The sequence below is a fragment of the Cupressus sempervirens genome, chromosome 4 (genome assembly GCF_028749045.1).
Source record: "Cupressus sempervirens isolate cs-2001-9-10 chromosome 4, ASM2874904v1, whole genome shotgun sequence".
NCBI lineage: Eukaryota > Viridiplantae > Streptophyta > Pinopsida > Cupressales > Cupressaceae > Cupressus > Cupressus sempervirens.
The window spans coordinates 697,430,459-697,443,920 of record NC_143121.1 but is presented as its reverse complement, the minus strand read 5'-3'; positions in this window follow the sequence as shown (position 1 = coordinate 697,443,920).

Sequence of the window (13,462 nt, the reverse complement as noted above, 5' to 3'; positions counted from 1 at the left end):
GTATGTGTGCCATGTGGCATATTGCCACATGGCCCTGCTATGTCACACCTGCAGCGTCCACATGTGTCACGTGGCTACCATGTGGCTTCTACGTGGTGTGTCATGTGGCACCCATTTTTCCCCCGATGGCTACTGGGCCATCAAATTTAGGCCTGTGTTCTATTGAAATTAGCATGATGTCATCCCTATATTAGCCCTTGCACCTCTCCAAGGTCATTTTGACCTACTTTTGGTTTTTTGGCCATAACTTGAGCATACAGAGGTATTTTTCTGGTTTGAAAGAAGCACCAAAAAGTTGGTTCTGAGATAGAGATATTGGTGCAGGTATTTTCAGGTTTGGATACAATTTTATTGCCTATTTTTTCAACTGAAGTCCAAATTTATATTTTTAACTCCTGCTTGGATATCTCTTTGCATCCCATGTCAGCTTTTTGAAAATGTTGTATTTTTGGAAAGTTGGTTTTGTCATCTCTTCAAAAATGTAGTCATTTTCCTTAGATTTTGGCCCATGCTCTTTCTATCATGTTTTTGGCATTTTTTTTCTCTATGGTGGATATCTTGGGTGTTTTAGTTCTGAGGATCATTTTCCTAGCATGGTTTCTTTTGTTTTAGGCTGTACTTTCTTTTGGTACCTCTTCCTCTCTCACTATTCTTCATTTGTTTGCAAGAGATTTTTGGCACACCTTCTCAGTTGCTTATCATCTCACCCCATCTACATTAAGGGGGGATTATGTTGTTGTTCTAATGCATCCTTGGTTTGATGGTTTGATAGTGTGAACTATGTATTCAATGGTTGATCCTATATATGAGGCGGCTGTAGTGGCTTCTTCTTCCATATAGATACGCTCGATTCATGCCTTCTTCTTCCATGGAGGTTCTTCAGATCAGAAATTTTCTTTCAAATGGTAGATTTTGTAGCTTCTTCATGCTTCAGTGATGCTCTTCATGATCACTCTTTGTTCCTATTTTAGGGTACATTCCCCTACTTGGAGACTTCTTTAGTTCTTCACTAGGTTTTTACCTCTTTTGTTGGGAGAGTTTTTTCTGTTTGCATCTCTTTACATTGTACATGGGTACCTAACATGGCCTCATTGTTGGGACCCATTCTATATTTCATCTTAGTTTTGTGAGCTTAAGGCATTTCCCTATGTTTCACTTAAGGGGGGGTGTTAGAGTAAATAATTCAATTATTAATTATTTATTCTATTACTTATGCTTACTTAGGTAAATGCATTTCATTTTTTAGTTGTAGTCTAGGAGTTTTTTATAAATTATTGACAATACGAGAGTTTATTCTCTCCTAAGTCATACTTATCCTCTCACCTTGTTTAAGGAATTTCCACCCCATGTGGATGTATTCTTAGTTGTCACACTTATCTCCTAGCATCTTCTAGCTTGTTCTAGGAGATTCCTTGAGCTCTTTATATTTGAGCTCCGTCTTTGTATTTCATCATAACATTTTGCATATTGTAAATACATATTTTCTTATGTTGCAATATCTTTTTCTCTCTCATGTCCATTTAGGGTTTTTCCTTAGATCCACACTCTTCTCTCCTTGGCTTCCCTTTGACAAGTTATTGTATGCAGGTGATCTTGGGCATCTTTGGAGTTGGATTTCACCAACTCCAACAAAGTGTTCACCTTCAATTACATTAAATTAGTACTAATATTTTGAATTTGAAAATAAAGTAAACTAATAAAATGTGTAGAAATGGATGAAGTTTAGGATTATAATTTTTAATAATTATTTGGAATATGAATTGATCTAGTTTCTTAATTTTTATAGATAAATTTTTAGCAGTTGAAAAATGCTAAAAATTAGAGGTCTAGTTCCTACCAAGAAGCTATATGGAAATAAACTTAATTTCCTTTGATCTCAAACTATGTTATAGGCTACATATATAGCTAGAACAATAAAAAAAGAAGAAGCTTTAGACCTATATTTTCTCTTTTATAATGATTCAAATTTAAACTCACCTAATATCGATAGTTTTCATCTCCCACCATATTTCTCAAAAAAAAAAAAATTATAACTAGGAGAAAAATTATACATTCTGAAAGAGGACTCTCTCCTCTAGAACTTCCTCTATTTTTAAAACAATATGATTTAATAATTTTTTCTTTCTCAAAATTGACATATTTTTTAGTGCTAAAATATGTTCTTGTAGAATTTTTTAATTACAATGTACTATATGTAACTTAAACACTATAAACTCTATATGAGAATATTCTTGACTCTGAGCTCTATAAAATGGTTTTTATATGTTATTAAAAAATTATCATAAAAAAAAGTTAGAGTAATTATAATGCCACTTTTCTGAAATAATTGTATTTCTTTAGTAATTAGATACAAACTAGTATAAAAAATGCATTTAATAGAAAATTTGAATTGGAAAAGTTTGAGACCATATATAACTTAGCTAGAATGAATTTATCTAGATCATATATTTTAACAAAAATGGATTTTGGATATAAATGCTCAAATTCAGTTGTTCTAATAAGTCATCCTGAAAAGTGACATAGCTTTGTACTTATACTCGGCTATGGATGAAGGTGATAAACTTCAACTCTTGTATTCTAACCTATATATCATTGGAGAAATTTTCTTCAAGAGATATAAAATAAAGGATGCAACCTAGTAGGGGTGTACATTTATCATCTAATAAGGGGTCATAACAAGGATGAAGATTCAAAAGATCTCTAAAATAACCAACTTCTTTCTTCTCAATATTAGTCAAATAGGTAAGGGTTCATGTAGTAGAAATGTATTCTTTAATAAGTTATTGGGGGGAATATTTAGTGTAATTATAAATTAGTATCAATATTAGTACGTTTCCATTACTTTACTATAGAGTTTTAATAATTACTCAACTACTTGTTGATCTGTAAAATCTTGTAGAAAAAGAAATAATTATGATCGAAGAATTCATATGTGATTTGTCACTATATCTAAAAAATAGAAAGTACATGGGCTAATTGAGATAGAAAAGATTTTTTATAGAATTAGAAATGTATTAAAATATTTAATTGAATAGGGCACATAACTAATGAAGTCATTTAAATCAATAAAATTATTCTAATATATTATATTTTATTGTTGGGGTAGAGATGTAAACTTCTAGTTAGGTGGATCCTAGCCTAAAATAGGTTGGTACAAGAAAAATTGAGGAGCACTTGACAATGTTAAAACATATTAATGAATTTAAGTAATTAATAAGGGCACTGTCAAAGAAAAAATGAACACAATAGGAAAAAAGAATTATATTATTAGAAATTAAATGCTATTACGTTTAGCACAAAGGAAATAGAATCAGCTACATGCCCTATGGGCTTATAATTTTATAAGATTTTGGATTAAAGCCCTTCTCATAGTACCTTCTCTCAAACTACATAAAACTGGCTTTACAATGCATGAAATGGCCTTAACTAACCAAAATTAGGTTCAAGGTTAAGAATAAATTTTATAATATGTCATTTGGCATCCATCACAAAGTATAAGGTTCTAGAAGAAACGTCAGAAGTTGGTGCAAAATTAGAAGAATCCAGAAATGGTAGTCCAACTTCTGGGAGGCATAACCTTTGATCTAGGAGTTTGATTTATGAACCATTGAAATTTTTAGAAATCTCTACAAGTTCTCTATATCCATATGGAAAAGTTTTGTTCTTCTCCTAATTTTTTGGGCCATACAAGGCCATTTAGTGCCTCAAATCTTACTTTGAAACATTCTTAGAGGGTCTTGAGATAACTTAAAACTGTAATAACTTTGAAACCATAAAGCCTTTTAACGTAATTTTTTTCTCAAATACCTTAAATTACAAATACAATAATCCCTTCAATTTATACCCTCTAACTCATCATAATTATGGTTGAATTATAAAATAACCTATTTTTTACACTAGCACATACCCTAAGGTGCTCAAAAACACTAACCCAACAAACCAATTGTGGAACTATGAGAGTTTGAATATGTATTGGTCCCAAATAGGTATATATAAATACAAACACATTAAAACTAAACTATCACTAAGCCTATCTTTGGGTGATAGATGATTTCCCTTATTTGATTAGATACTCCTACATTAGACACCCAAACTAAATTGAAAAGTGACACTGTCACTTTATAGCTAGTGGAGGAAAACCCAAATGGGAAATATTTCTCTTTGAAAACTAGGTTGAATATTCTAATGGATGTCCTTTCCACTTCACCAAGTATTCTTCATACTACATGTTTCTGGTGCTCCACCCAACATGACTATCCAAAATTTCTTCAATCTCCACCTTCTCAAAAGTAGGAATGGGGCAATGACTCCAATTAGAAATATAGGAGAAGTAACTAAGAGGGGAGGGGTGAATCAGTTACCACAAAAAAACCAAGATCTATTAAAATATCAATATAATAAAAAACAAAAACTCTACTGAAATTGAAATATTGTTGTAACTTGGTTACCACAAGAACACTTGGTTTACACTAAGAATTATTGTTACTCAACAAAAAATGGAATAATTAATTCTTAAGATGTTTATTGTGTTTAACCATAATTATCTTAATTGAAGAGTCATTAATAAAATAACATGAACACAAGAGACATGAAGATTTAATGTGGAAACCCAATTTGGAAAAGCCATCAAGTGCAACTAGTTACTATTTTGCACTCTTTTGTAGTGAGACCTGTTAGGAACCAACACCATTAAAGGTTACAAAACACAATATTAGGTTTGAAACTATTAAAGGATTTAGTTCACCCTATTAGGAGTGGCCTTGTTAGAGGTCTTCAGATACTTCAATCTACAAAATGCCACCTTGCTAGAGGATTTGACAAATAGTTGTTATGCTAAATTTGTTAGGAGATTTGATTCACTACTAGAATTATTAGAGAGTAACAATGAATTGAGCTAATTGCTAATACAATTGTCATTTCTGATTTTAGATCTCTATTCTATCTTGAGTACGTGATCCTCCATGATCATATTTATCTTTGCAGCTTGGTTAACTTCAGATGCTCTATTATCCTTTAAAAAATTACTTAATTTATCATCTTCAATCTCATGCTTCTTACAATTCAATCCTCAACTTGACCTTATATTTATATGATTGACCTTATCAAGTTATCTTGAATACACTTTCAAATAAATAATATTCATCTATTGAGTTGGCTAGAACTAACCAACAAAATTGTTAGATCAATATGTTGTTACAGAAGAATCCTTCATTAACCAACCCAACTTAGTCAATACTAACTCAGATAAGACTCTCCTTTAGACCTTTTTTGGCAACCAAGTTAGCTTGATTAATATTGGTTCCATGCCAAATTTCCTTTGGTAATTGAGTGAACTTGATTAACATAGTTTATCTATAGACTTTCTTGGAACACTCGGCATACATAGGAAACTTCCTCCAATGCCTGAGTGAGATCAAAGGACACTAATTTCTTAATAAAAGTCTTGACATTTATGTAACATCAAAGAAAAAATACAATTAAGTAATTTTATTCAACAACCTCCCTCTTTGACATTGATAGCAACACAGATCATGATACAAAGACATTTTAGAGAAAAATATAGAAGTAAGTATAATATCCTTAGTTTCATTCTGATTTTCATCTATGGGAATTTCCTCTATTAGTGTGAACTCCCTCTAACATCAATATGTTGACATACCAATCAAGTTTGTTATTAGTGATATAAACTTAATCAAACTATAAGTATCTGCCAAGCTTATTGTATAGTTAACAATATTTACCAAGTATTTTAGTTGCTACCAAGTCCTTCAGACAAATGTTAGTGCATGTTGAGAAATTTCAATTAGTGCAAAGTTTAGCAAAGTAAACTAAGCATTTTAGTGTATACCACATTTACCAGTATGAATTGAGTAGTGTAGTGCTTATCGAGTTTATAGTTAATGTCACATGAATCTAGTGTTAACCAAGTCACTCTATGTTAACCAAGTGATTCAATTTATATTGAGCTCGTAGTGGAAGCATTGATTGAGTCACATAGTGTAAATCAAATCATTCAATTTATATTCTTAGTTTCACAATATCCCCTGAGTCACTACTGTAGACTAAGTTCAAGACTACTTGGAAGTGATTAGTATGGACTAAGCCTCTATGTCTACTAAGTAAATGACAATGGCGAGCATTGATAGTGGATGCCAAGTATCAAAACCTCACTAAGTCAGTCTTTAGAACCTGAGCATCTTCTTTTGGGCCGACTTTGTAATATTTGTGTAATCTTCTATTATGGCCGACTTTGTAATTGTATAATTGGATTGGTATATATTTAGTGTATTGTATCATATCCAAAATGTATCCAACTACAATGTAATTGAATATAATTAGAGAGGAGCAGTAAAGAGAAAATTACAAAGGCTACAACAATATAAGGAGCAACACAAACAGATCTATCATAGAAAGTTGATTTGTACATAAAGAAATCTCATTCAACAAATGAAGTTTCAGATCAGAGATAATCTACTACTTCATCCTAACAGGTGGACTAGTCAAATCCTTTAAGAAAGTAGACCTAATAGTCTTTTGCAAATATCTTTACCAAGTGCATACTTCATTGTATGTCTGTAAATCCTTTAACAATGTGGACCTAGCAGTCCTTATTGATCCTAATAGGGAAGATCATCAGAAGTGATCAATGTAAGCCTTAACAAGACCACTTTATATTGTAGATCTAAAGCTTGTGGGTATCATCCCCACCCTAGTTTTACTTTCTATTTGGAAAGTTTCTAGGTCACAAAATCTATGTATCTAAATGTTATGGATGCTTTCATGTTTTAGTTTCTTATGCATGCTACTAGATCAGATTAAATGAGGATGATTAAATGCTAATTGGATAACTAAAGTTAAAAAATTTGTTAATGTTACTGATTCACCTGTCCCCTCTTAGTAAGCTAGCCATTCTAAATATTTCCAACAATTGGTATCAGAGAATTATGGTTCTTAGGAGAAAGTTTAACAGCTTGAACAAAGATCAAGGCCATGGAGATATTCAAACTTGACAAAGCTATTAACAATGAAAAATTGGATTTGGAAATGGCTATTGACCAACTCAAGAAAGAAAAGGAGCAACTCTCTTAATCCTTGAAAAGAAGAAAATATCTTGCAATTCCAATGAATGATCATCTCTACATTGCAGAAAGAATTGAAGACCTTCATCCAAAAAGAAACTTAGATGAAGCAAATGAAGCAATCAAAGAGCTCTTAGAAAAGAATGGTTCACTACAAGAAGAAGTGAGAAAAATAAGAAGAAAGCAATAAATTCAGTTAGTTAGGTTGTGTGAAATCATGGAAGAGAAAAAAAAAGACAAAAGTAGAAATGGAAGGAAAAAATAATGAGATTCAACATCTGTCCCTTCAGTAGACTGACTTCATCAATTAGGTCACCAATGCAAATGAAGAAATCATTAATTTAAGATCTAAGAATGAAAGATTACAAAATGATCTAAACTCTAAAAGGAAAATTAATGAAAGAATCATGAAATCCCAAGTAGATATGAATCAATTGAATGAGAAAAATCTCTATAGACAAAAAGGGAAAGCAGGAATTGGATACAAAGAAGAAGGTGAATCTTCCAAACAAGGAGCTCAAAAGAATCAAAAACCTACTTGTGATCACTATGGTAAGATATGTCAGACATCAAAAAAATGTTGGAGTAATGGAAAAGGAAAATTCAATGGAAAGTGCTATAATTGCAATTAGCATTTTCATTAGGCTAATGAATGCAAAGAGAAACAAAGATTTGAAGAAAAATCTCACAAATGTAAGATATATGGACACAAGTCATCAGAATGCAAAACCAAGACATTGAATCCAATAGAACAAATTGTGAAAGCTATATTTGGTTGGGACTACAACACCTAGTGTAGATGTCATTATTGTGGAGAATATAGACACATTGGTATGAATTTTGTAAAATATCATATGAGGAAAAGAGATACTACAAAAAGATGTTTGACTTGTACTAAACTTGGTCAGCTTGCCAAGAACTGTATGAATAATTGAAGGATTGAAGATGAAAAGAAGGCAAAGGCTGATAAAATCTATAAGCAGATGAGATAAAAATGGATTCCAAAGTCTTCCAAGAGTACAAGTCTAAGCATTGGTGATCAAGTCACTCAAGAATTGGGTGACTCTACCATTTCTACTTAAGTTCTCAAGGGAGAACTAGAACTAGACTATTAAAGAAGACATCCAAATTATTTCTAAGTAAAAGGTCAAAAAGATCCATATTTGTATTTAGGATACAAAGGAATCATCGATTAAAAAGCTAGTAGTGTCTACCGAGTTACTTTATTTATAGAGTAAAGTTAGGTCACAGACTCTACGGAGTGACGTTAGGAGTAACTAAATATTATATGGTTACTGAATGATAAATTACTCTACCAAGTAATCAATGTAAGCAAGTGGATGATAGTCTATAAAAATCAATCTACCTTTTGTACTGAGCATTTAGGATAGAATTTTGATAAAAGAAATGGAATCAAAGTCATTTTTACCATGAAATCTTTGAGAGTTATTTCGTAGTGTGATCTTTAGAGCATCCAAAGTGATTTGAATGAATTTTCAGCCAAGGATTTTGAATTCTCTCAAACCCTATTGAGTGAAGATGGCAACTAGTAGCAACAAGGAAAAATGAGTATCAGATATGTTGGTTCGTGGAGTGGAATGGGAAGCTTCAAATTTCAAGCTCACCCCTGCAATCGTGAAAAACCTAGATCCAAGTGGAGTATAGTCACAAATCCCTCTAAAGGTACTACTAATCAATGATATCTGCACTCACTTTAAATGTGTCATACAAGATATTGGTACTTTTGAAATGGATGATGCCCTAGAAAAATTGTGTAAATGGGTAAAAGAACAAACCTATGTCACCCTTTTACAAAGCAAAAAGCTAACAAAAGTGGTGATGTTCAAATTCAATGACATAAAAATGGTATTATTATTTAGAATTTTAAAATGAATTAAACTAATGAAATGTGTAGAAATGAATGAATTTAGGGATTATAATTTTTAATAATTATTTGGAATAAGAAATTATATATTTTCCTTTTTTTTAAAGATAAATTTTAGTTGCTAAGAAACATTGGAAATTATGGGTCTATGTATGTAGCTAATGAAATGTTATCAATAATATATGTAGCTAGAACAATCCAAAATTAAAATGGGCTTTCAGACTATATTTTCTATATTATAATGATTCAAATTTTAACTTATTCAAATCGACAGTTTTCATCTCCCACACCATTTTTCAAAATAAATTTATTCCAACCAAAAGAAAAATTATAGATTTTTGAAGAGGACTCTCTCCTCTAGGATGTCATATAATTTTTTCTTTTCTTTTTGATATTATTTAATATTTTTTTCTTTCTTAAAATTGACATCTTCTTAAGTGTTAAATAAGTACATGTGGACTTTTTAAATTACAATATACTATATCTAATTAGAACACTATGAACTCTATATGAGAATATGCTTGCCTTTGAGCTCTATAAAATGGTGTCTATATGTTATTAAAAAAATATCATAATAAATAGTAAGAGTTATTGAAATTTTAGTTTTCTAAAATAATTGCATTTTTTAAGAATTGGATACTAACAAGTATAAAACATGTATTTAATAGACATTTCCAATTAGAAAAGTGTGAGACCATATAAAACTTAGCTAGAATAATTTTATCAAGATCTTATCTTTGAAAAAAAATGTTTAAAAGATAGAAATATTCAAATTTAATTATTTTGATAAGTTAGCCTAAAAGGTGACATAGCTATGTACTTTAACCCAAATGGAGTATCAAAACCCAAGCACTAACACCCAGAAACTAAAGGGTTAACTCACATGCCCTATGAATTCCAAATAAAATGGATTAGGTTTATCCTTAGCTAGGTGAATAAGGGGAAATTATGGTTGGAGCAACTAGTATTGATCACAAGGAAGATGATTCATTGAATTACTAGTCTTCCAATGTTGGCCAAAGCTTAGATGACCAAAACCCTAGGTCAGGTAGAATATAAACTAATGTAGAATTGAAGTTTTAGAATCCATATTATTGCACACAATATTTATAGCTTGAGCAGGTTAAACAATGTGTCATGCATAGTAGTTGACCTTGCATACAAGGTAGTGAAGAACAATCTATCTTTTGACCTTGTCGAGCTAGTGTTGAAACAATTCAAGAAAAACATGGAGAGCATCAAGACATCAAAGAATAAACCATGTATGTTTGGCTCCTTGTTAACATGCTTATTCTTTTATGTGCAAAAATTCTTTCCTTAAAAAGGCACTATTGTATAGAGAAAAGATGTGCCCATATTATATCAGATCAATGAGTTTATTTCTGAGATGTCTGGGAACTATAATAGTATTATGGGCAACTATTTTGATACAATTAAGGAGAAAATGAACAATATATATCAAATCCCCAAGAAACTTATCAAAGATTATAAGGATGATATATTATTCATGGTGGATAGTGACAAAGTATACATTCAGGCAGTTAGACCTAGAATAGCATGGGTGAAACCTCTTGGATATGAGGCTAATATAGATGAAACCAAAGATATCATTGAGGCACTTGTTAATGAGCCACTAGATCCTAAGACTACATATTTTGGGACTTTTGATGAAGTAAAAGCTAGGAAAGAATTGGAGATAAAACTCCCTCAAGTGGTAAACAAAGGGAAGAGAAGAATTGCAAAGCTAAAAATAAGTTCTATTGTTTTGTTGACTGAGGGAAAAAGTGAGGATGAGGAAGAAGAAGAGGATGATGAAGAATTAGAGGAAGAGGAACCACTAAAGAAAAAGGGCAAGGTAATCATCTCCAAGTTAGCAAAGCCATCCACTGTTTTATTTACCCGGAGGTCAAGGAAGAAGACTGAAAAGGAAGGAGGAGATATTATCTTCAAGAAACCTTCACCCACCTTCCAAGATAGGTTGAAAGAACTAGAAGTAGGTGCATGTATAACAATTTTTAAAGCATTAAAAAATTAGATTAAGACTGATGAAGAAATGAAGCGAATAGAAGATGTGGTGATAGACAAAATGGGTAGGTGGAAGTACTCCCTTGACCAACTTACTTCTCAAATTCCTAATTTGTAATGGAGAAAATTAAGCCAAAATGCAAAGTTTCCATCAAAACTATAAAATATATATGAGAAAACCTTGGGTAAACTTATACCGAGCTTGATTGACAAAGAAGTGAAGGAATATCTAAAGAAAAATGAAGAAAAATAAACTTTGAGATTCAATACTTGTCTGATTTTGATGAAAGATATATAGCATGTTCTGAGGAATGCAACAAACACAATGGAAAATGTCCATCTTTTACATAAACTGAGTGATTCTCCTATTCTTGTAAAAGATGATGATAATGATGATGATGATGAGAGGGATGGAGGGGATGGTGAAGAGTCAACACATTTTGTTACTTTTGATTATGAAGATTATAAAGAGGAAGAGGCTACCGAGGAAGCAACACAAGATGATGAAAAAAATGATCCAGTCAAGATTGCTACAACAATCATTGTCTCACTTCCTTACTCTCCAAGCAAGTTATTGACAACATCAAACATAGAGATAGCCTCAACAAGATTGATTGTGACCATCAGTGACACCATAAATGTCCAATCACTCTTTGCTTCAGCTTAGCTTAGCACATCTTTGACCGAAGTGTCTTCCACTTCATCTACTAAGTTGCAGACTCTTCCCTCTTCTACCAAGTTGTCTACATCAATTTTGAGCACGATAGTTTTGGATACATCTGTGATTGCCACATCAATTTTGGATTCTTTAGGTATTTCTATTAGTTTCCCTTCAATAAGTGTAGTATTAGTTTTTATAGCTAGTCTGAGTATGTCTACAATTGTTTCTATTCTTGGTACAGAAGAAATTAGTCCAAGGACAATTAAGACCAAGGCTCAATCAAGCACAAAAATTTTCGAAAAATGAAAAGAGATGGAGGAAGAAATGGAAATATCTAAGCTTAATCTAGACCAAATGTAGACATTTGGTGAACTTCTCTAGAAGAATGATAAGTAGCAGAGACTTAGAGAAGAAAGAGATAAGGAATTCAAAATTATTGTAGATGTAAAAAATATTTTCGCAGATGTTATAGGTGTAGACATTGATTCTTCATAGCCAATTTTGCATCAATAAGAAGAGATAGTTCAAAAGTTCAATGCAGATATTGATGGACAAGATAAGTTATTACAGAAGGTAGAGAAGAAATTTGAAAATAAAGTGTTGGAGCACACTGCTCAACATATTGCTATTGATCAAGTAGAACTTTCTGCAATTTTGTGCTCTCTGGAAACATCTTGTACAAATGTATCATCACTTTTTGGTAAGCTATGTGATGGTTCTATTTTTACCAAGGAAATAAAGGATAAATTGTCCAAGATAGTTGAAGACCTTAAGTCTAGTGCTTAGCAGTTGCAGCTTGACTCTAGTTCAAGCTCTGCTCATTATAAGAAGATAAGATTTTTAATATATATGCAAACATAATTTCTTAGGGAAGAAGCAAGGATCAAGTCTACATTAGTAGATATAACAAATATGATTCTTCCCAACATGGATGCACTACAAAAACACATTACACATTCTAAAACTCTCATCCATGAAAACTTCTCCATAGCAAACCATATGATAGAGTTGTCTACAGAAGTGAAAATTACACTACATAAAATTAAGGTATTGCAAGAGGACTAGGACACAAAATTTTCAATCACACTCAAGGTACATTCAGATTTCCTATCTCATTTTGGCATTAACATGTATATCTATAAAATAAAATGTCAAAAAGGGGGAGTATATACTATGAATAAGAAGATATGAAAAAGATGTATAAGAGTTGATAAATGGACAAAGATGTAAAAAGTTACTAGGGAGAGAATGCATTGTAGAATTGATACATAAGGTGTAAAGACAATAGGGGAGATAAATGGAAGATGTGAAAGAAGAGTGTACAACATGTAAAACAATACATTGTACATAGCATTTAGATGTATACTATATTGTATAGGAACCTTACCATGTACAGGTATATAAAATACAAAACCAATTTTGAAAAATATGAAAAACAATATAGTCTACCAAGCTAGAATCACAAGGTGATGGATAAAATTATTATGAAAACTTTTTGAACTCAATTTTGGCTTATAAGTGTTTTTGTCACAAATACCAAAAGGGTAGATTGTTGACATATCAGTCAAGTTTTTTACTAGTGACATACACTTAATCAGAATGTAAGTATCTACTAAGCTTATTATATAGTTAATAATATTTACCAAGCATTTCAATTCCTACTGGGTCCTTTGGAAAAATTTTAGTGCACACCGAGTAGTTTTAGTTAGTGTGAAGTTCAATAGAGTAAATTGAGCATTTCAGTGTATGCCAAGTTTACTAGTGTAAACCAAGCAATACAGTACTTACTAAGTTTTCACTTAATGTGACATA